At 35.2% G+C, this 23,548-nt stretch overlaps 1 protein-coding gene and 1 long non-coding RNA gene across 28 annotated transcripts in view; one reads left to right on the forward strand and one right to left on the reverse strand.

Moving 5' to 3' along the window:
* LOC104910714 (uncharacterized) overlaps positions 1 to 23,548 on the forward strand; it is a 288,940-nt gene that overhangs the window by 258,084 nt on the left and 7,308 nt on the right. For 2 of the 11 annotated variants that reach the window (XM_085222852.1, XM_085222853.1), the window contains exon 29: positions 3,714 to 4,320. The exons of the other annotated variants lie outside the window; for them this stretch is intronic. The gene's annotated coding sequence lies outside the window, so the exon portion shown is untranslated. Of the gene's footprint in view, positions 1 to 3,713; positions 4,321 to 23,548 lie in introns of those variants that run through there. 11 annotated transcript variants of the gene reach the window in all.
* The window catches only part of LOC116216567 (uncharacterized), a 488,234-nt gene that overhangs the window by 27,068 nt on the left and 437,618 nt on the right, over positions 1 to 23,548 (reverse strand). For 16 of the 17 annotated variants that reach the window (XR_014883027.1, XR_014883040.1, XR_014883033.1 and 13 more), the window contains 3 exons: positions 18,424 to 18,567; positions 5,051 to 5,115; positions 1,635 to 1,735 (listed from right to left, as the gene is read on the reverse strand). This is a non-coding gene — a long non-coding RNA (uncharacterized LOC116216567). The remainder of the gene's footprint in view (positions 1 to 1,634; positions 1,736 to 5,050; positions 5,116 to 18,423; positions 18,568 to 23,548) is intronic. The other variant, XR_014883034.1, reaches the window with a different exon arrangement.

Below are 23,548 nucleotides of genomic sequence, written 5' to 3' on the forward strand. Positions count from 1 at the left end.
CTAAAATCTCCAAGCAAAACTCAGCACTTGCTACAAAGTCAAGAAACAGAAACAGAAAATGTTTTGAGATGCCGCAGAGGTCCAAGATGCTGTTCTAAGAGCAACAATGCCAGCTTACATCCTTGGCAAAAAGATACAGAGAAACTTTTTGTTTTCATATTCTCATTTACTGTTTGCTTGTTGACCCGTTGCATCTTTTTGAACTTGGGGAGTGCTGTAACTGTTACCATGCAATTAATTTACTCCTGTTATGCTTCCAGGCATTTTCAGTGTAAGAAAATGTATGTCCAAAAGAATAACCTACTTTGATCAGAAAAAGATACTAGTACAGGCAAGCAAAATGTTTTTGCATGCTTTGGCAAGACTGCTTTCTGAATACTTGCTAAACCTAGACTAACCTAAGAGCAGTATACTCAGATCTGTCCATGAATTTTTAAGTAAATGTATAAAATATATACACAAATGTAATATGATCTATAGAAAAATTCATTGATTAGTATTTTGTTTAGAAGACCAAATAGAGAGTGTAGGAAAAAAAAAAAGAAAAAAAAAAAACCAAACTCGTTAATTCTTATATATATAATGCAGCATTTCAGAATTTTAATTTCTAGAAGACGTTTATATCAAGCTATCATTATGTACTGAGGTTCGTGGAGTTGGATACTTTGCCACTCAAAACTATTATTGTTAACTGGATTTAACTGATTCCTTATTTACATCACAGTTTTGTTTCACCATAAACAACCATGTCTATTCAGTGCTGCACAGCATCATTAGGAAGATGTATATCCTCTCTAATTCTCAAGGCATAAACCCTTGGAGTACTGAAAGCCTACATTAATTACTATGTAGTGAGGGCCGCAGGCAGGGAGAGATGTAGCTGCTTATCTTGATCTGCAGCTGGTTGGCTTGCTATGCCAATTGCAAGTATTGTGCATTGGGATATCAGCTGCAGGGCTGCAATGCAACTGGTGACAGCACTCCTTTCGATCACACAAAAAAAGGCCTTGTGCCTGCGGTCAAGCATCATGATCTCAGATGCAGCCTCACGCATGACCAGAAGACAAGTAAGTTTCTTCCGAAGGATAATCATTTATCCTTGTGAGTCAAGAAATCAGAGAGAAAATTTCTGTATGCACTAAATAGTTAAGTAGATAAGACACTGGTCACCACCCACTGGAATTTAGTTTTGTATTAAATTGCCATGCAGTAGTCATTAGAGAATACTCCACAATAGAAAATGGTCACATAAAATGTGGCACCAGTGACAAGATCTGTAAAACCAACACACAGCTAATAAGCAAAAAGAATTACCTCTGACCACAAAGGGATAGGAGGTGGTCTATCTGTGGCTCTAGTTTTGCAATGATAGATAAGTGAATAGCCTCACATCATAGATTATTACGTATGTTTCACTTTTTGATGGAAGATATTATAGTATACTGGCATTAAATTATATAATGTCTTTATCAAAATGCAATACAGTGTTTAAGACTCTAAACAATACAGAATTGACCCAAAGATTATATGTTATGGAAGACTAATTATATTGTGATGTCATACAAATACCTAAGAATGAAACTGTTCAGAAAGGAACCAGGGAAAATTGTCATTATGATCAATACATAACTTACCATATGAGAATATATGCATATACACCTCCTCTGTCAATATCTAAAGGTCACATCCTGGAAGGGCTCACATACTGTGTCCCAGGAGGATTTATAGAAGTATGCTGAAACAAAACATAAGCCAAAATATATTTTATACAAAAGGAAAAAGGAATGCCACTGAGGTCATTACTCAAGCAGAACCCTTCGTAGTAGTGGTTTTAGATCTTAAATACAGGAAAAAACATCATTTCTGCAATAGTCCTCTTTCTGCATAATACAACGTGGTATTTTGAGGCTGGATGGAAACTATTCATTCTGGCTTTTGATTAAAAGACTGTACAACGTGCAAGGCAGCAGCAAACTTATTCCGAGATTTGTGAGTTATTTCTGTTCTGCTAGAAGCTGACATTACACTGACAACCATCTCATATTCGCTCTTTACTTACAGGCTTTCGCCGTTTCTCATTTTGGGGAAACAAACCAGAGGAAGACATTTTTTTTCAAGGTTATGTACTTTGTTGATTTGTGAAAGCAGATCGAAGGATGTTTGATATCTTTTGGCTTTGATCTGCAGGCACAGTTTTTCTACTAGTATCAGCTCCTCTAAAGCCTGTAAGATGACTTTTCAACCTCACTTGCTAACTTAATGTGGATGTCTTGCTGTTACTTACCTAGATTGCACTTCTTCCTGGTTGAATAGAAAGGAATAAGAAGGAAGGAAGAAAGAAATCCCAAAGCTGCTACTGCTTCTTATCTCAGCTCTTCTGACTCCCAAATAAAATAATACTCATGACTCCCATTAAGGGAATATCTGAAGAATTAGGGTCTTCCAAGCTCAGGAATGAATGTTTTCATTTTGATACTATTTTAAAATGAAGACAAAGACTGAGGTCATGTGAACTGAATAGTTTTGGACTTCCTATGCTGAATGTTAATTTATCAAATGACAAGCAAAAAAGTCACTCAGCTATACTTCCTTATTTTACCCTCTAGCTATTAAAGAAATGCATACTTCAAATTCCAATTTTTTTCCTTATTTAAAAGTGAACAAAAAATGCTGCTTCCTACAACTGCTTAGGATAGGTTATTGTATTGAATGAATGATATAAGTACATGAGCAGAGTGAGAAAAAGGCAAATCAAAGCCTTTAATCTACAACTTGTCACCTTCTGCAAATTGTCTTGAAAAAAATGCTAATCATCACATTGCTTGTAATCTGCTTGTCTCTCAGTTTCTTCCCCATTAAACAGCATTCTGTTCCTTAAAGTCCTTTCCAGTTCCTTACACTTTTCACTCGCTTTTTTCTTTTGCCTGTTATAATAAATTCTTCTTGCTCCATCATTCTCCCTGACAGATTCCTATCCCTTTAGCTTTGGCAGAACACTGATTTTTATTGTAGTTCCTGTGATCTGTTTTGGTGCTCAGAGTGTCAGCTCATTTCTGAAAAGACTTATCTGCTTGTAAGAGAGGATCTCCACTCATCACACTCCTGATGTAAACGATTTAGACTCCATTTTTGCAGGGACTGGAATCCAAATCTTTCCTCTCCCTGTGAAGCCTTGATGACTAAGTTGTTGCGTGTCTCTGGATGAATTAATTCCTAATTTCTACATGCAAAGGGCAATAGATTTGATAGAATAAACGGGGGACCCATACTTTGTCCACCACCAAGTTAAAACCCTGCTGGGCTCCTCTGAGCTGAAGGGAATGGAACTTGCCATATGCTAAAAAGAGTTGTTCAGTCTTTTAATAAGTTATAGGGTGGCCTCACCTGCATTCTTTTATGGGAAAGTATATGATTCAGAGTCCTGATTGATCCCTATGGTCAGAAATTAGTTCAAATTAGACAATTGTACTGAAATTCTCTAATTTTTGTGTTGTGATGCACCTTTCTACAGCATTTCAGACATGGCTAAGGGCATTTGTGGTTGGTTAAATTTTGTATTTCCCGAATTTCTTTTTTATGCATCCCACGCGTCACTTTTTCCTTTAAAATGCATGAACAAACATAAGTTCCCTAACTCCCAGAGATGTATCCTAGTAAGCTAGAGGACACAGTATCGAAAAATCAATGCTCCAATCTGAACTTATTTTTTGCAGGTTGAGGCCTAGAATCAAGCACTATCACACTTTGGAAACAATCCATGCAGGTCACAAGCTGATGGGCTCTATCTCTGCCACCTTTCTGGTAGAGAGGTGAGTCTCCTGGAAGCCTGGATAGCAGATGGGAGAATATAGGGACACTTTTATTACCCATCCCTAATGGATGATGCTGCTGTCTTGGGAATAAAGTTGTTGGCTAGATTAATAAGAACACATGCATCCACTTCCATAGTAACTGTAGAAGATGACAAAGCAAGTTGCTGTGGAGACAACTGGAGGAAATGGTACAAGGGGAAATTTTTATAAGGTAGGTGTACTTGAAAACTAATTCAACATGCAAATCTACTGTAAGGAAATCAGTTCCTCCACTCCACTTCCTTTGTTTTTGAAGTAGAAAGGGACAGGTAAAGGTACATATAAGAGCAAAACAAAAACAAGATGTTAAGAAGAGGCTGTTCATATTAAACCATACTTTGCATGCAGTAGAGCATGCTTATTCTCAAAATATTTTCTTCCTTCAAGAGTCTGAAAATATACAACACAAAAAGTGGTTGTTATTTACCTCTAAATGCAGCAAACACTTAAAATAAAGGGCAAAATACTGTCTGATCTTTTTATTGCATTAGAAAAAACAGTATGAACAGATAAAATGTTCAGGCAACAGATGAAAGCAGACAGAACCAATAAAATCAGAAATACAGATGGTGTTTTATTGTGCTCTGGTGGATGGGTGAATTATACCTCTGAAACATATTTCACCAGCTTACTGTGTGCATGTTTGATGTTAAGTAACCCGTTTTGTAATTGCTGCTTAGAGTATGCTGAATAGTGCAAGACAGTTTAAGAGTAATAACAACCTGCTTAAAACTCTTCCAGTGACCACATAAAGACCAATATTGAGGTCTTTAATAGTACTTTAATGACTGAATAAAGAATCACAGCACATTAACAATGGTACTGGGACACAGGGTATGCCATCAGTAAAATAAGTCATACATCAGCCTTTCCTAAGTGTAGATAAATAAGTGACAAAGAGTATTATGTAGAATAAGAGATTTTTCTGGGCATAAAGATCATTAGACCATTTAGACTCACCACCTGCATAACACAGTAAATAACCTCTCCCAGTGGCCCTGGAATCTTTTCAAGTATCCTATGCTATGTATATCCAGTAAGGCACCACGTCTTAATCTGAGGGCACTGAAAAGACAAAGTCTAACTCTTTCTTTAATATAGTGTTTCAGCAGTAAAATACATGCATTTAGACTTTATTAAAAAGCAACTACCATGGGAAATATCAGTGCTAATGGTTAAAAAGAAGCAACGGTACTCACTTCAGAATTGGTTTGTCCTTTGTGAACGTAATTCAGAGGTGACACCTCAGCCCTAGGAGGACATCCTGCTAGAAAAAAGAGATCTAAATAAAGGTGTGTTTTTTTTTTTTTCTTTAAACTGATAGAAGTATTTTTAAGTGATACGAATATTTTAAGAAAAGCCATGTATTCTTAAAGGGAATAATAAGGGAGTAGGGCGTGTGATGGCTGAAAAACAAACAACAAAACAAGGAAGGAATTATCATGCACTATAAGTTGTAGACTAGAAGAGCAGACTTAGCTGAGAAGTTTAGCTCCAACTTTCAGCAATTCATTTTGCTGAATAAAAGCTACTGTGCAGAAAAGTAAGAAGCAGAAGTTAGCTCAGCAAAAAGAACTATCTTGCAAGGTGAATATAGTCATGGATCTTCTGTGGATGATCCCTGTAACATCAGGTAATCTACAGTTTAGCAGTGAATGGAGAATCTGGCATGGGTTGAACAAAGTGCACCTTACCAAAAGAGGACTGGGACCTGACTGAAATGGAAGACACTAATCTCCCAGAGTAGGCAGTCCAGATCTTAGGTGTTTTTATGCTGCCACAGTGAGTGCTCTTCTAGTCTTACAGGAGTTTGAAAACTGGTGGCTTCCACAGTACAGAAAGAAAATACATTGCAAGCTCTTCTGTGTAGCTGGTTAATAAGTTCCTGCTAGTGACTGCACATATAGGATGTGCAGAACAGAGGTATCTTTTACTCAGAAGAACTCGGAGACTGGAACACAAATTATGCACTAGAGAGGTGAAGGATTTGTAGTCTCTTGTAAATACTTGAGAAGAAATCCCAGCTTTTATTGGATTTTATGACAAAATGGAATACCTCTTTGTGATCTTGCTGTTGTTTTGTATTTCATTGTTTTTTCCAGATTTTTCTTAGCTCATGCAAACAGACCTTCTGACATAGGGGCTGGTATCCACTCAGAGAATCAAGAAGTTATGAATCAGGGGGAAAAAATGTCTGGTTTAGTTCTCTTGGCTGCTGTATGTGGCATATGAACCAAATTCCTGCTAAACTGCAAACCACAGGATTTGATTTGGAGCTGAAATCCAGAGTCTCCTTCAGCATCATCAGATGAAGGTGCTTTCCATCTATCATACTGAATCTATTTTAAAATCTAAGATAAATGTTTTGCAATGAGGAAAAAATGTGATATCAATTGTACAGGTCATCAAACAACCCATAATTAAATATATATTGAATTTACTTGTAGGAATACATAAAACTGAAAATAACATGTTGAGAATTCAAAAACTAGAAATTAAGGAATAGTTTTGGAAGCCCTTAAAAACATGCATATACAAATTGCAAACACAAACACATACATACAAAGCAAAGGTTACATTAAAATGTACATCTTTGAAAGAACTAACTTCACAGTATTTCATTAGTTTTCCAAATCTTCAAGGAGGATTCCTTCTCTCTGATCACACTGAGAGCAAACCAGGCATGGAGAAGCCAAAACAACTGTGTGTTGCTGCACCTTCTTTGTAGCAAAAAAAATTACACACAATGAGCTAAATAGAATTGCTCTGTTCTAGACCTGTGAAGATTTGCAGGGAGAATTAGTGGGAAATATTAATATTCTGAGCGCAGTAATATATACATCCCTGATGGAAAACATACCTTGTATCCCAAGTTTTCACAGAGTACTGCTACTTGCTCTCTTGCAGCTAATGAGCTTTCCCTTTGCAAAAATACGTCCTGGGGTACCCAAGTGGGAATGTAGTAAACTCTCAGCTCTGCCTACATTTGACAGTTTTTCAGGTGCATCTTGCTCCCCTCTGCTTCCTCTAATCGAGAGTAGCGTATGGCCACTTGTTAAATCTCAACAGGATTTCCAATGATTGTGGTGTTTCTAGAGTCATTTAATAACAATGATAGATGTCATGGGGAAAAGAGAGGTAGTTACAGTGTCTGTATGCTTAATTTTCAGAGAATTAATTATTAAAAATTGAAAAATGCTTCCTTGAATTATTATTAAATGGTAAAACAAAACAAACAACAACAAACAAACAAAAAACAGCACAAATGAAAAACATAATGTCTGGATTCCTGTGATGGCTGGATCCTTTCAGAACTCAAAAAAGAGAAAAAGAAAACTATTAAGAACTAAAAGTTTGGGAGATGAAGATGTGCTGGGACACAGAAATATAAACTGCACTTCACTGCTCTCTTCTCACTGCATGGTTAGAAGTATAACAGAAAAGACAACTGAGGGAAAAAAATCATCACATAACAAACTTTCAGCTTTTGTTCAGACATACATTGCATGGTCACACCACTGAAATCGGTGGAAATACACCTCTCTTTAGTGGGCTTTAACAAAATCAAGAAACTCTCAGGACATTTGTATCCACTTTTAAACATAACATTAAAGCAGACTTTTGACACGACTTGTAACTTGTTAAGGAAAAAAGAACAGCAACACACGTATGTAATTTGTGTAAAAAAACATGTATTTTGTACATGAATTCTAGGTCAATATGAGAGAATGTAAAATGGGAAATATCAACTACCAGAAGATAATTATTCTTAAAGAAAGCTGTGCAATAATCTATGCTGTAGAACTGCATAGCAGGAGGATGCCCTATCTACAATTGTCCTGATGCTGAATGGTAGAATGTCTGTGCGAACAGAAACACAACAAAACACTCAAAAGCTGAGCAGTGCACTGACTGAGGAAATTGGTCCTCTTCAAAGAATATATGAACATTAAATTGAGAAATATGTTCATTATTGCAGAACAATGTCCTGTCCACACCGCTTCTAGATTATGATAACAACTTCTGGTTTTAATGAAACACTTGCTTCCTAACAGAGGTTTTATTAACAAGTTTAATTTTGGGTGCTTCTATATGTTTGTTTCATCACACAATAATTTATCATCACAGATATAATGTAAGGAAATCAAAAGACTTATATAAAAGATTTATGAAGAATTAGAACAGCCCAGCATAATCCAGTAATTGAATCTCCAAGTCTTACTTGAAGTTTATGGCTGCTGACATTTAATCTACATGATTTGATCTAGCATGAAATCTTGTCTTCTCTCCCCGGAAAGAGAGTTTGTAGATATATATTTTACCTGTACTGCACAGGAATAAGTTATATTTTGATTGACCACTAAGGGATCGTTGATAACATCTATGCAATGTTTTGTCTATGCCCACAAAACAAACACAATAGCTCTATGCAGTATACAGTCATGATATTGACAAAGGTTAGCCATCATATGTCTTCTGAAATCTGATCTAATAAGTGTTCATATCAGAAACAAAATATCTAAACAATTTGTTGGTTTTGCAACACTGGCTGAACTTAAATTAGAGGTTATTATAATATGAATGACTGCCCTATTTGCTACTGCATGCAAAGGCAAACTCAGATGATTAAGGCTCTGATGTGCAGACTGCTAACTTGATTTGCTTAGGCAGCTCCTCTGTAATAGCACTGTATAAAATGGAATTGTTTGCCAAAGCCCTGTAATGTGCTTTCATAACTTACCAGAATAGATGGCTTTACATACAAAAATCTCTGAAAGAGCTGCTTTGATATTAGGAAATAATATAAGTAATTGCATTAAAGCTATATAAATATGTTTATCCTCAATGCAAATTTGAACCTGTTATTCAACATTTGGGATCTTTCCATTAATTATTCACATTATTAGGGCCAAGTTAGCAGACGGTGCATCAGTAACCCTTCAAACACCTACTGGCTGTGGAAGGACACACTCTACCATGACAGCAGATGAGCTGTTCAACTTTGCCCAGGACTAGGATTATATCAAACAATAAAAAGTGCATTAGAGAACTTCTGGAAGCATTTAATATCTATGTATTAGGGCCATCTTTTAATGCAGGGACTGTATTTTTTTGCTGAAAATAGATGTAATTAATACAGTTATTCCTTGTCCACTCCCTATCTGGCAGTGTGCATTTAAGTAACTTGTATTTAATTGTTTTTTTTTACTTCTATACAATTAAAATGTACAGCAAAGCTTATCATAAACATGGTTCTGTAGCAGATTTAAAAGAAAGTTGAAACGTTTACTCATAGATTGTGGGCTGTATACCATCAATAATTTCAATTCATCATTTTGCCTACTGATTCTCTCCAAGTATTCCAATTTCTGACATTTATTATAGCATTCAGAATGTCCCAGTCAATCTCTAAACCTGAGAACCTGTTGTAAAGTAAGTGCTTATCATCTTTTCTAAATGTCTCAGTACTGTAACTTAGAAACATTTGCTAAGTCCCCTCTTCTTGTTGAGCTCAAATTATTTACATGTGCAAGGCTCTCCTTTTCTAGGACTCTGAAATACGCATAGAAGTCTGGTTTGGTAGAAAGTAGTTCATTTCATTTATAAAACAACATCTAACATTGAGGCAGAACACTGACCTCTATATGGTTGAGAAACTATTAGACAAATTAAAAAAAAAAAAAAAAAGTTGACTGTAGCCTAATGAAATAATAGATTTTGACCATTTTGAAAATCTTTGGCTCCTGAAAAATTCTGAAACAAAAACTTATTTAGATGTTCTAACAACTGAATATAATATTCAGATTTAAATATATATATATATATATATATATATATATATAAATCTTATGAACACATTAAAGGATTTGGCATTTTTCCTGATGTTTTTTTTCAATACATTTTTAAAATCTACGCTCAACTGAAACAGTTATGAATACTATCAAGAAAGCAAAATTATATTTTCTTCTCTGTCTATAAATAGCACTATATCATTCAATGATGATTAAAAATAATCTCAAGAAGTACTGGAGTATAGTCATCTTTTCTCTTTATTGTTAATACAAAAGCGTAGGGAAATATTTGCCACAGCACATTCTGAGATTTTATATCTATATTTTAAATACTCCTGTCTTATACAGTTCAAATTTTTGTCAAAATATGAAACAAAACAGACAAGGGAACAGAAAAAAAAAGTCTTTGAAATATTCCTACAACATACGGGCATCACCTTCGGCTACTTGATTATTTTTGTGCCACACTGAGAAAAAGAAATTGATTTGGACTTTGTTCTACTTTCAAGGTCAGTGAATGGTCTGTGATTTAGAATAAAGGTTGTCAACCGAGATTATTTCAGTATCCTGTGTCGTGAAGAGTATGGTGTAATGTCAATATCTGATTTCAGTCTACAAGTCTGTATGGAATGTCAGATCATTTCCAAAACTGAAATTTTTCACTGGCAAAAAAAGGTATTCTGTGCTATAAAAATTCTCGTCAGACTTGCTCCTGTTGAAAGTATGCCAGACAAATTCAATACACTATAAGCATAGCATGAACTGGAAGGCCCTGTGTTGCTCACTGTGGATTTGATATACCTGGATGGGTTCCAGAGAAAAATAATAGCACATATCAGGGTGTATATATACACAAGCTCTGCATTTAGCACATTTTGCATTAAATAATTAAAAAACAACCCCTTGAAAATTATGTCATAGATTTATACTGAAGGAATAAAAACATATGCATATCTGCGCTATTTTACATACTGCTTTAATACTTGCTTTCCAAGTAGCTAAACTCTAATGACAATAAAAGTAAGTAGTAAGGAAATTTGGCTAAGTATTCCTGTTTTCTTTTTTAAGTGGGCCTCCTAAATACAGACAAGAGTACTAACAGTAATGTACTCTCAGTACATTTTTTAGAGAGGTGTGGGTGAGAAAACAAACATTTTTGCAAACCATGGCCCAATGGTACCCATTCCAGTGCAGATATGGAGAATGGAGAATGCAAGAATTCTTCAGCCCTTCTATGCTGACAAAGCAGGTTGGCCACAAAAGGTTATAAATGTTTGAGAACTGAGCTGGGCTAAATGCTGGTCCCATGGAAGAAACCCCTACTAATGTTTTGGAGAGGAATTGCAGTGCCTTGGGAAAGAGCAAGATCCTAGTAAAAAGGGACTTTTCAGCGCAGATATTGAGCTGGCCAATGCCAAAAATAAATCTTCATGTATAATTTTAGTAGCTGTCATTTGGACGTCTTAAACCTTGGCAGCTTGTTGTGATTAGATTATATAAAGTCTCTCTAATCTCTTTTGTATGTGTATACCTATACTGAAATTATGGTATTATTTCTAAGTTAAACAGGGAGAAATGACAAAAGAACCATGCCTGGGAGTAAAATTCCAATTTAAGTGTAAGCTTGTGCCTAGCCACTTACTCATATGAATTATATAGAAGCCATGGATACTCTGGGTGTAAATTCAGGTAGAACTTCACTACTAATTTATGAATGTCTTGCATTCCTGTGAGAAGAAAAAACAAACCTTGAGATATTACTGCCTTATAAGAACATCCCCTTTGTGGCATAATCTTTTAGAAAAAAAAATAAATCATATCTCATCTTTTTGTAAATTGACCTGTAAGTTGCTGGCAGCAAATCAATAGGATACAAATGAAAAATAATAATGCAATAACAATGTTATGTATTATCTTGGACCCCAGATGAAAACTTGTAAAATGATCAATATGATAAAGATTCAGTATTGTTACTCTTTCAGAAAGAAATGACAAAATAGCATAGATTTCAAAAGGTGGCTTTGAAAAATTACAACTCATCTACTAAAAAATGAAAAGATAAACCCACATATAAAATATTTCCTTGTTTGTTTCCTTTCCCCTAGACTTCTATTACTTTGAAATAGATTAAAATAGAGCAATTTTATTTTGAGGGAGAAAAATTGAGCATCCTTAAGAAACATCCATTTTAGCTGTATCCCAACAAGCTTAATGAATGAAAACTTGATACATACAAGAGAAATATGAAAACTAGTGGTTTCCATGAATTTCCATGAACATGTGCTAACAAGCTCAACTGATTAAAAAAAAAAAAAAAAAAAATTCTAGCAGAGCGTTTGTTAAACAGAACAAACTCAGTGAAGCTCAGGAGCTGGTTACATCAATGCTTTGTGTACCAAATGCTGTTTTGCGCAATATCTGCAAATCTTGTCTGGATCTCAAGGTCAAGAAGGACTATACTTCTCCTATGACCAATAAATAAATAAATAAATAAATAAATAAATAAATCCAAGTATCACCTACTAAAAATGTTATGTGTTTTTCACCAATTTAAAACTGTACACAAATTCAGCCAAGCTCCAAAAATGACTCATACCTAAAAGAAATGGTAAGATTTTCAGTATTTCCTTTCAGGAATTAAGGTAGTTTTTGTTGTTGTTTGTTTGTTTTTCATCTTCGTTGCTGGTGTTGTTTCCTTATTTCAATGACTGAAGGCTTGTCAAGCATATTTATAATTTAAAAGAAAGTTAAAAAAAATGCTAGTGTAAAATAAATAGTTTTTACACTGGAAATTAATAAATAATTACACTCAACTTTGAAATATCTTCATGTTGAGGTATCAATCAGTGCAAATGAGAGATGAAGAAACTGACCCTTTATCTGTGATGTATTCCAAGATGCTTAGAAGAAAAACTATTAATAATTACAAATGATTGATTAACACTCAGTGTATTTTAGCGGCACATTCATTGCTTATGTTTTCCATGTATTTGTTAAAGAACAAAACTTCAGAAAGCGCAAGAGGCACAGACTAATAGTGTGAAACTACATCTCTCTACTAAAGTAAAGAGAACTTGCAAGAAAACAAAGAAATAGGAAAAACATCATCCAAGATCTTAGAGTTTTGTTTGAAATAATTTAAGCTTCTGACCTCTATAGTTGTAAAATATAATCTCTCTAATGTGAATTAACCAGAGAACAATTCATGTTTTTCAATACAATCTAGCAAAGTCAGAATCCATGGTTGAGAACAAACATAACCTCACACCACTATTTTACACATATCACGTACAGACCACACCAAGGTCTAAGAAAAAATGATTTTTAATGCCACCTTCTGGCTGGTGCATGTGTAAGCCAACAGTCAATACTAAGGCCAAGAACTGCAAGGCACCTTGTTAAGCATTAATCATGAATGATACTTATTTATCCCTATAGGCTTCATGATGCTTTTTAGATGAGCAGGAACACAAAGACCTCACCTTGGGGATTTTAAAATTAAAATGAATCAATAAAAATCAGGCAATAAAGTGAGAGGGAATGAAGACAGAACTGAAGAGAAGTGTTAAATTTATGCGAGGGCAACATTTACATGGAAGAGTCTTGCTGTTCCTGCATGTTTTCTTACAAGTACAAGGTAAAGAGCTGTCTCTCATATTATTATTAGTATCTACCCCAGACACCTAATTGTGCAATATTTTTATAAATGAAAGCATGAAAAAGTTGTGTTTTCTCAGAACTATGTAAAATAACTTGCACAATCAATGCAGAACACAACAGTTACCCTTCAATTTCACTTGTATTTTCATTCTGGATTAGTAGATGTAGAGTGAAAATAAAATGCCTTTTTTGAAAGGCAACCAAAAGCTACAGTTTTCAAATTTCTGTTTCTGTTCAGAGCTTTATTACAATTTCATATGAATAACTTCTTAGCTTAGAGATTTACACAATTGCTTAAAGATGCATTTAAAGTCATTTATCTCCATATAGGTGCATTGCTGTAGGAATTTTAAAGCTATTTCAATATTATTTCACAGCCCATTGTTACAAGAACAGATCTGAGATGGCCATGTAGCTGCAACTCCAAGACATACCACCATCTATAGGGTGACATATGACAGTCCCGTGTTTCTTCCATTTAAATCTCACATATTTAATTTTCTATGACTTGATTATAAAGAATAAAAATCTTGCTAACTGTGCAAAATTTTAATATCTGTGGCCCACCAGACCATGCAGATGTTGGAAATTATTGCTACAAGACTGTACCTGTCAGAGTACAGTATGATTCTCTCATCTTAATATGTATATATATTAGAAATTCATGTAGAAATTCATGTTTCCAGTGTTTTTGTTTTTTCTTTTTTAAGAATCTGCCTCACCCTTTGTAAATGTCATATTTTGAAAATTAGAACCATCTCAAAATTGAAAAATCCTTTTAAGCACCTTGAAAAAATCAAAATTATTTGTGGAAGGAAGATGAATTTTTAGACAGTTGCAATTACCGACTGTTTAGAATCATTGAATCATAGAATTGCAAGGTTGGAAATGATGTTTGAAGCATTTAAGGAAAGAAATCCACAGGCCTTATTTGCACATGTCCCAAAATAGTTTTGTCCTTTATTCCACCCTTCTGTCTCGCTTATGGTGTTTTATCCGAAGAGACAAAAAGTACAAGTTGCAAGAAATACCTTATTTTGAGAATATCTTTGCCAGTTATTCCATGAAAATAAAACAAACAAACTAACTAACTAACAACAACAAAACCCCCACATCACTATGAGGAAAACACTTTGACATCTAAGAGTAGTAGTAGCTTGTTTCCATACTCTGTTGGCCAACACTACATTTAATAGAAGTCCACTTTGCCATCTCATGTCTGCTAACCACAACATAATCCCCTACTGCTTCTCACTGTCATTTTGCTGCAGATGAATGTGTGAATATGCCCACAGCTCCTTTGGGCAGAAGATTTTATTTGGAGAAGGAGCATCTGAATATGATTTAAGCTGTATTAGGTAAAAGTCCAATACCAGCCATTGCTTGGGAACAGAAATGAAAATATCTTATCCAAACAGATAGAAACTTCTAAGTCTGAGCACACTTTCAGCTGTAAGATTTGACTTTCTAAGCTATTTTTTTTCCATTGAAGACTTCATAAGAAAATTTTCTGGATGTATTTACAGGCAATTTCAAAAGAGGAGCAAAATTAACCCTGTCAGTACAGAGGTCTGTGGAATTTAGGTTGACATACTTTGTGCATCTGGGAAGAAATTTCCTGCAAGAGGTGCCGTTAGCTTACAGCAATATGAAAACAACAAACGAAACCTCTTGGTGCACCTTATGTATGGCATTTTGGAAATGCCAGTATCAGTACTGTGCCTTGTAAGGACATGCTCTGCCTGAGTCTGCTAGTTACGAATACAGTCCCTGGCATCCATCCAAGGGTCCTGTCATTTTGATCACATTTTGGCAAGAATTCAGTGGGTTTCCTGGCCTAGTAGTCATCCTGCAGACCTGGTCTGGCACTGGTTGCCACAGAACATGAAACAGAAGCAGAATTAGTACCCATTTACCTTCTGTCTTGTATAAATCTCCCCTAGGAATGCGAAAGATTCGGCGTTGCAAGTTTCTAACTGTAGACTTGAAATAGTGCAAGAAAAAAGACAGGCTGCTGGATAGATAAGGAAAAAGTTTACAGTGGAAATGACACAGCTTCAATTTTAAAAAAGCTAGGAAAATATGTCTCATAAATATTCTTTTCTACAGTCATGGCTAGTTATTGCCTTGCTATGCTAAATCATAGCTATATATATTCAGAAACCAAGAAACCAGTTCTCTTCATCTGCTATGAAACTAAACAATATTCTGTTTTCTGTTTCCAAGTAGGCTGTTAAACCACACAAAGTATTTTTATTTTTAAATTCTATTTCTTAGGTTTTTTTAACTGCTGGACTTTTCTGTATGACTTATGTCCAGTAAGAGCAGCTTAAGCTCATTGAAACTGGAAGTACCAAATACTACAGTTCCCTAACTGAAAATGAATGCAATTAGTTTTGAAATCTTTTATACAATGCAAAATTATCTTCACCTAATTTCTACAGCTGGCATAACTCGGACTATTTCAACAGCTTAGCATAATGGTTTTAGTCAAGTGGAACAGTATCTTAATTTTTCATTTTTTGTGCTCAGGTGTTAGTATTAAAAGTCATAATGTGAAGCAAAACAGAGATAATTCAAAAAAAGAAAGAGCAAAAAAGGAAAAAACAAGGGAAGTTAGGAAAAAAAAACCACCACACTATCTCTGAGTCAGCTCTGTATGGAAGATTTGGAAGTGTCCTTAGTCTTCTCAATTTTCTGAGAAGTCTCAAGAACATAAGGGGCAGTAAGTCACATGTGTAAATATAAAAATGCTCTCTGCTTTAGTTCAACAGTATTGAAGGCAACATTTACTTGCTTCCTTATATTTTTGGTTAGGTATTGACAAAGTGACAAATTTTGCAGAGATGGAAAGACTACAAAGTGTTCTACAAGGCAAAATCACTTTCCAAGACAAATTTAAACTATCATCTTGCATAAAACAAGATGCAATTTTTTTTTTTAACCTAATTAGCTATTCAACTTCTGTGTCAAAAAGGGAAGAGAATTTTAACTGGATTTTTTGACTTTTATCTTTAGAAAAAAGATTTTACGACCTGCATACAGAATAGAAACTCGCTTAATGTTTCAGACATCACCATTGTGTTGAGATTACAACGGTCACAGTGTATTTGGTGCTGGGATTCAGTAACAACATTTTAAGTTGTACACTAGGAACATTTTCACAATATTGAGTTACATGGAACTTTGAAAGTATTTTCCAAACGTGGCAGGAGATGATCCTGCATTGTAAGAATCATTCATTGAGCTCTGCATGCATCAATAACACACTGATCAGTACGAATTAGATTTCTCATCACAGAATATGTGATGGATCTCCTATGGAGAACTGAAGAGTTCAAGTTGAGTCTCAACATGGTGTATGGGAATTGTTGATCATGGCCTGAACCTCTGATTGACCACCTGAGGCAAACAGTGAGTCAGCCACATAAGGAAGGGGTGGAGCCTAGCTCCATCTCTCCTAGATCCCATTTAAGTGCTGACTACCAGAGAGGAAAGATTTCTTTCTGGAGATTGCTCCTTGTGGAGTTTTCTGCAAGCCTTCAACATTGGTGAGTATTTCTATTTATTTTGATTATCTTTCCATTACAATAATCTTACTAAGCCTAACCTTTGTATACCTACTGATTCTACATGGGGATCAAAATTCTGACATCATTAAGAAAAATGTCCTTGTTTAGATTATTGAAGGGAAAAGGTAAATAAATGTTTCCTGAAAATAAATAAATAAATAAATATATTGTCCTCAACACTACTTAAACATCATTACTGCAGCCTAGTGTTGGGTAGACTAAACAAATACACTATATAAAAATTATAAACTAAGACCCTGAAAAAAAGCTAAAAGATGTGCTTCTTTTCGCTTAATTTATTCACAGTGTTATTCAGAACAAAGACACTTGATCTCTCATGTAAACCAGCAAAGAACATTATTTATCTTTAAATTGACTTCAAGGCTAGTGTAGTGCAAACTGAAATTTTTGTGTTTTTATTGAGTGGATTGAGAAGTGCTGGATTAAACTGCTTTCTTTAGATATCAACAGATAGTTTAAGGAGGTAGCTGCAAGCTGCAATTCCTTTGGGTGACTCAAGTTTCATACTTGTTCTCTTTAATAAAAGAAAGCTCACAGTACACAATTAAGAATGACAGAAATGTGGTCATGTAGTATTGGTTCTGTGATAATTTTGATTATATTTGATGCACCTAAAGTCAGTACTGCATTATGGTAGTCATGGGTAAAGCAATAGCTAACAGAACCAGGCATATATATGATAGTAACAGACTTTACTATTTATGGGCAATTTTATCCCACAAATAAATGTTCATGGTCATAATAAAAAAGACCCTGAATGCCTTCATAGTTACTGCATGATACATTTTGCATTCTTCTAATAAAATGTCATTAGTAAAAATGAAAAATGCCTCTAAAATACCTGGTCACTTATTTCAGGAAAATGGTTCAAGGGGTTGTTCTATTTATTTTGTCAAACTTAGAAAAAAAATCATTTTAATGAAGTTATTTTATGTTTTAGACCTCTTGTCCTTCTTCCAGTGGGCTTCTATAATTCCCTCTCATGATATTTCTATGCTAAGAGCAAAGGTGTTTTAGCAGTGTTGAAATATATTATGTATACAAGCCTGAAATGTGTGTGGTCTGTAGTTTGAATAAGTGTAAAGCTGTAGGAATGCATGATCAAAGTAGCTGCAACAGCTTTTTCAATAACCTTTCCATTGCAAAATTAAATTAAAAACCAATTTTGAAGAATTCTACTTTCAAATGGTTTGCTTCTAATCAAGGAGGTAGGCATTGTTTGACTGGCACTAGCATCTTGCCCTCCCCAGGATAAGTCCTAGTTTTTTCTACAATGAGTCCACTGTCACCTCACAAGATTTCTTTAAGCAATCTAGAGCAACACAGTTATGGCTGATAGCTAAATAGGTCCTGATTGTACCCTTACCATTAGCACAAGGAGGCAAGTAACCCATCAGGACAAGAAAATGTTCATTTGTATGCTATACCACTTCACCTCAAAGCTGTTTCCTCTGCCCATCCAGTGATGCTGTTACACCACCATCTCGTGGATGTAAAGCCCTAGAAAATCATGCCCCAACATCTGACCTTCTCGCACCGACGCTATGCTGCTCTTTGAGGCACTGCTGGTGGTTGCTTCAGCACACTCTATGCCACCTGGTTGTCATCTTCAGAATGAAGCATTTGCTCCTTCATCTGCCCTTAAAATTGGTAGTTGTCCTTTTGAGATCCCTATACCAGAGAGAAGAAAAGGATGAGTTTTAGGCTTGCACCCTCCAGTCTTCGCTATTGCTGGGCTTGGGGCTGGATACGAATTATCTTTCCCCATTTGCTCATTATGAAGCTTCCTGCCAGGATTATTTTCCATGCCATTTGCCTTTCTATTTTTCCCCTTGCTGGCTCCAGCTTCTCTACTGCATTGAAAAAAGTTTTGTCTTTACTTTCAAGGTTCACTGTAATTTACACTCTACTTACTACTTCTCATTAACTATCCGGAAATAGACTCTCTTCTCTAATTAGTGCACAGTGCCAGTTCAAGCACCCATGTATTACACTGTTAAATGCAGATGACCATTTGCTTTCCATATTTTGGTTTTCCTCTGTGTATTTGGCAGAGGGGAACAGACATATGGTAAGAAAGACCAGTGTTAAGGCAGTAAACCCTTTGGAGAAGACTCAAGCTTTTGTTACAAGCCTGAAAAGTGATTTGCACAAAGTACCTACAGCTAATCTGCATAAATAAGCAAGAGTGAAATAAAGGAGACTAATGAACATACAACATGTAAATATATTCTTAATAGCATTTCTATACATAAAATATGTAGCGCAGTGACATTATGCACTGAGAAAGAAAGATGGACCACAGGAATAAAAATGGAAGTTGGCGGAGTTGTAAAATGTGTTTCTGACCAGACTGCATTGTGAAAATACCTAATCTCCATAATATATTAAGCTATTTGTCTCTTTAAGGCATACATAGACTGACTCGCAATTTCTTGAACTAACGGTCCTTCTATTACTTTCAAGGTGTTTTGGAAGAGGCCACAAGAATTTATGCATTTGTTCACTTTGAGGAGTTTAGAAAAATGACATATTGCAGCATAAATGACAAACCAAGATGGTTTCTTCAAATGCTTGGTAGCTGTCAGTTTTATAGGATGATGAGAGTAGAACTCAAATTAACACACTTGATATAGTGTATCAAACTGACGCTTTCTGAGCTACTAATATAAAAGATGAATTCTCAAACACCAGACAGGTGACAAGATAAGAAGCCCAGCATATCATATATAAGATATAAATGGATCCATCCATCAGTGGTTACCTTATAAGTGAATTGTTTTCAATTATGTTAGAAACAACATTTAGTGGAATGTAATTTTAAAATATTATGCAGAGAAAGAAATTGTACAAAGTAAATTCCTGATATAATGAAAATTGAAAAGAATGATAGATTCTGCTATTATAATTGGCAAACAGAATGAAGGATTTTGATAGAGGTGACAGTGGAACAGCTCTTGGTCTATCATTTGGCTAGGACCGTAATCTTCTAATCATATGTCCAGCCTGCCTTCAGAGGTCATTTTCAAGGTGCATGTTCAGATGAGAGATAGCAGTGTTATATGACATTTTCAATGACGGCTGCAAAGAAACGTTCATTATGTTGCCTTCTTGCCATATGAGAAGGTACCAATCATGTATCAAATGATAAACAGGTGCAAATGAGAAACTGAAATTTAGGTATTTGGAATTAAATCCTTAATTCAGTCCACATTCAGCCCTTTCTCCTTTTGTTGCAGTTTCCTCAGACATAAATAGGAGGCATTATTTTGGAGAAATAACCAACATATATCTGAGAGTAGAACGCCATTTTGTAGGCTATCTAGCTCTTCAAACAGTTTCTATAGCATGGCTGATGGAAGCATAGTACTTTTTTCTGAACTGAAGGTACCAGTCTTCTAGCCTCACAGACAGTATTTGATAATGAATTTAAAGTTATTAGAACTACTATGGCTTTCACAAGTACTCAAAAACTGAATTAATTACTACATCTATTTGAGATCATCTGAATTATAAGTAGTCTTTCATTGACTGATTTATGTTGGAAATTCACATTTACATATTATATTCATCAATAAATTAGGCTTAGATATGACACAGAAGTTATTGCTGTTATCCATGAAATGTTTTCTACTTTGCTTTTTGTTCTTGGGAATGCTGTACAACAAACGATATATTTCCCATATGAAATAGCTTTCCTGAAACATCTGCTGCCAGAAAGTTTGTCTGCAACTTGCAATGATGGATGAATTTTTGACAGGTAATTGCAATTCAGATCAGATGCAGACAGATTTAATACCTAGAAGCTCCCAGTTTATTAAAATCACCATTGATTTATTTTAGCACCCCCACTCTTTTCACCACCATTCAGAAATTAATCACTTGGGTATGGTATTTAGGGCTCATACAGCTGCTCATAATATGAAATACATCAGTTTAGCCTAACTTTATTTCTCTCTCAGCACTTCTGAAGAGTCTATCACCACAGTATCTAGTCATCACCACCAAAATGGACGTGTACAATTAGTGTGTCTTTCTTGAAAATTGGAAGAAATGTTAGAATTCAGATTAGCTACATGGCTTCAATTCTTCAGGCTTACTAAAGCAAATTAATAATTGTCACTACTATCAATTATGCCTAGGAAATTGATGTTTATCTTTTTCTTACACAGTAGCTGAAACTACCAAAAGACACCATTACCTTGGTCTCAGTCAGTACTGCTTTTTATTGCTTATAACACAAATTCATTACTGAACAATACGTGCATCACAGATGTATGTGCATATATATAAATATGTATACGTTTCCACATGACAAACAAATAGAACAAAATCAGATTTTTCTAGATCATCACTGATCTGATATGATTATGGTAACAGTGACAAAATGAAAGGACTTAATCCAGCCATGAGCTATATAGGGCAATTTCATAAGCCACACTAATGTTTTTCTATTAGATTAAGAAAGATGGTTTATACTTGCTTTTGGCTTACTAGATCCCATAGTGTACTGTTGGATTTTTTTTTTTTTTCCCCACAATGGCTTAGCAGAGACTAACTGCACTAAAACTTTCTTTAAGAAGTTCTTGCTACTTTCTGGAACTAAATTTCAATTTAGCTTTGCTAAAGATGAGGTAAATGACATTCACTACTTTCCTTTGCCCACTAATCTAGTCATTTTATCACAGAAATATCAAGGTCAGGCAAGATTTACCCTTGCGAAATCCATGCTGTCTCTTCCCAGCCACCTTCTCTTTCATGTGCCCAGAAATATGTTCACGGATGACTCACTTCATAATTTGCTCAAGCCCAAAGTGAGGCTGACTAGGCTGCAGTTCCCTCAATTTCAGCCTTTTTTGATGATGAGAGGCCATTTATTTATTTATTTATTTTAAGACAGTGGACAGTCTGGCCATTCTACCATTTGCTGCCTGTTTTACAGCTGTCATGGTTGATCTACTCGGTCTTTTTCTGAAAATAAATGTATCTTCTTAATTTTAATTCCATGTAGAGTCAAACTGGAATGATTGTTAGCTATTCTATTTGAGGGTCAGAATATCACTTCAGTGCACTCAGAAGATGCACTGCGCAAAGGGTGAACTCCATCGGGCTTGGATATTTATACTAACAAAAAATGTAAGCCATAATAAACCTAGTTCTGACTGTGACAGTTTTAGACAAATAAAAGTTTCATTAATCTTCTTAGACTCTAGACAGAAAGGACAGATCACACCTAGATATCAGATGAGATTAAATTAAGATTGATTTGAATAATGCTTTCAGCATACAGTACTTCCATCAGTTCAGAGTAAGTAAGCAAAGAGATAACCATCTTCATTTCACTGCAGATATTTCACTCAGTTCTGGTTGTTTCCAGCTCGGCTACTATCAAAACTCTGCTAAGCATAAGATTTTAACCTTCTTTGCAATTCACTCCTGTTCTGATGAAGGATTAGCTATGCATGGATAGTAGCCATATGACCTTCAGCTATTTTACTCATAACTTTCCCAGGCTAAACAGAGCTGGATAATTCTGGGACATGCTTGGAGAAGCACCACAGAACACTGAGAATGCTGAGGTAAAATGAGTATGGCAATTTCAGATAGTTAAAATATTTCTATGTGACTTAACCCAGAATTGGCATTACAATTATTCCAAAATAGTTGCTGAAGTAAATCAAGGAGGGGAATGATGGAAGGTAGTGGGCGATATCCTCCCTCGAATGCAAACTAAAAATATACAAATGCCAAACAGTACTTGGTCAGGTATCTCAAGTCTTCCTACAGCAGCAGATACAAGAAGATATCTGTCAAAGGACAAGTAAGAACAGAGCAAACATATGATATATCCCTGAAGTACTATTCCATCTTCCAAGTACTTCCAGCTCAGAGAGATGTTCCCAGACATAATAATTTTGCGCATTTACTATCTAAATTCAGAATAGTTTGGCTCATTATGGATGTTATGTGCCTACTCCAATTTGTTTGTCATTTAGAACCTATTTTGGATGCTGGTCTTGCTCTAAACTATCAAATGTTTGTTTTATTATTCCATATGCCAGTAAATACACTTCAAGAATAAGCCTAAAGGCATGCCTACTTTTGTACGGATACTGTAATCACTAGCTGAAAACAGTAATAAGATTTAACACTGACTTTTCAACTGGCTTAACTTTTGGTGAGAGAAATATCTACTGCACATACATTCTTCTTGTACATTCAATAAAACAACATCAAAATATTCATCTGTAGTTAATCCCATACTCTAACAAGAAGAACTGTTTTTTGCATTAAAAAACAAAATTAAATCAGTTAACAGATGTAGGCTTATTTTGTGCATATTCATGATAATTTAGCCAGGTTTTTAGTGTATGTATGCAGCATACTGTCTCCTCAGCAGATTATTTGGTGTTCCCACTTTATGGAAAGAAGTGAGTGCAGGCATGAGTCCTCAATCTTACATAGTTATGTTATGTTTCATTTTGCACTTTTTTTCTCAGTATTGCCAATTTCTATGAATGTTTTGCACATTTCTCACACAGAGAAAGAACACTCTTTCCCTATCACTCTTCATTTAGAATCATAGAATCCTTAGAGTAGGAAGGAACCTATGAAAGCTGTCTAGTCCAACTCCCCTGCAGTAAACAGGGAC

This window comes from Meleagris gallopavo, chromosome 4, assembly GCF_905368555.1.
Source record: "Meleagris gallopavo chromosome 4, MGAL_WU_HG_1.1, whole genome shotgun sequence".
NCBI classification, from domain to species: Eukaryota; Metazoa; Chordata; class Aves; order Galliformes; family Phasianidae; genus Meleagris; species Meleagris gallopavo.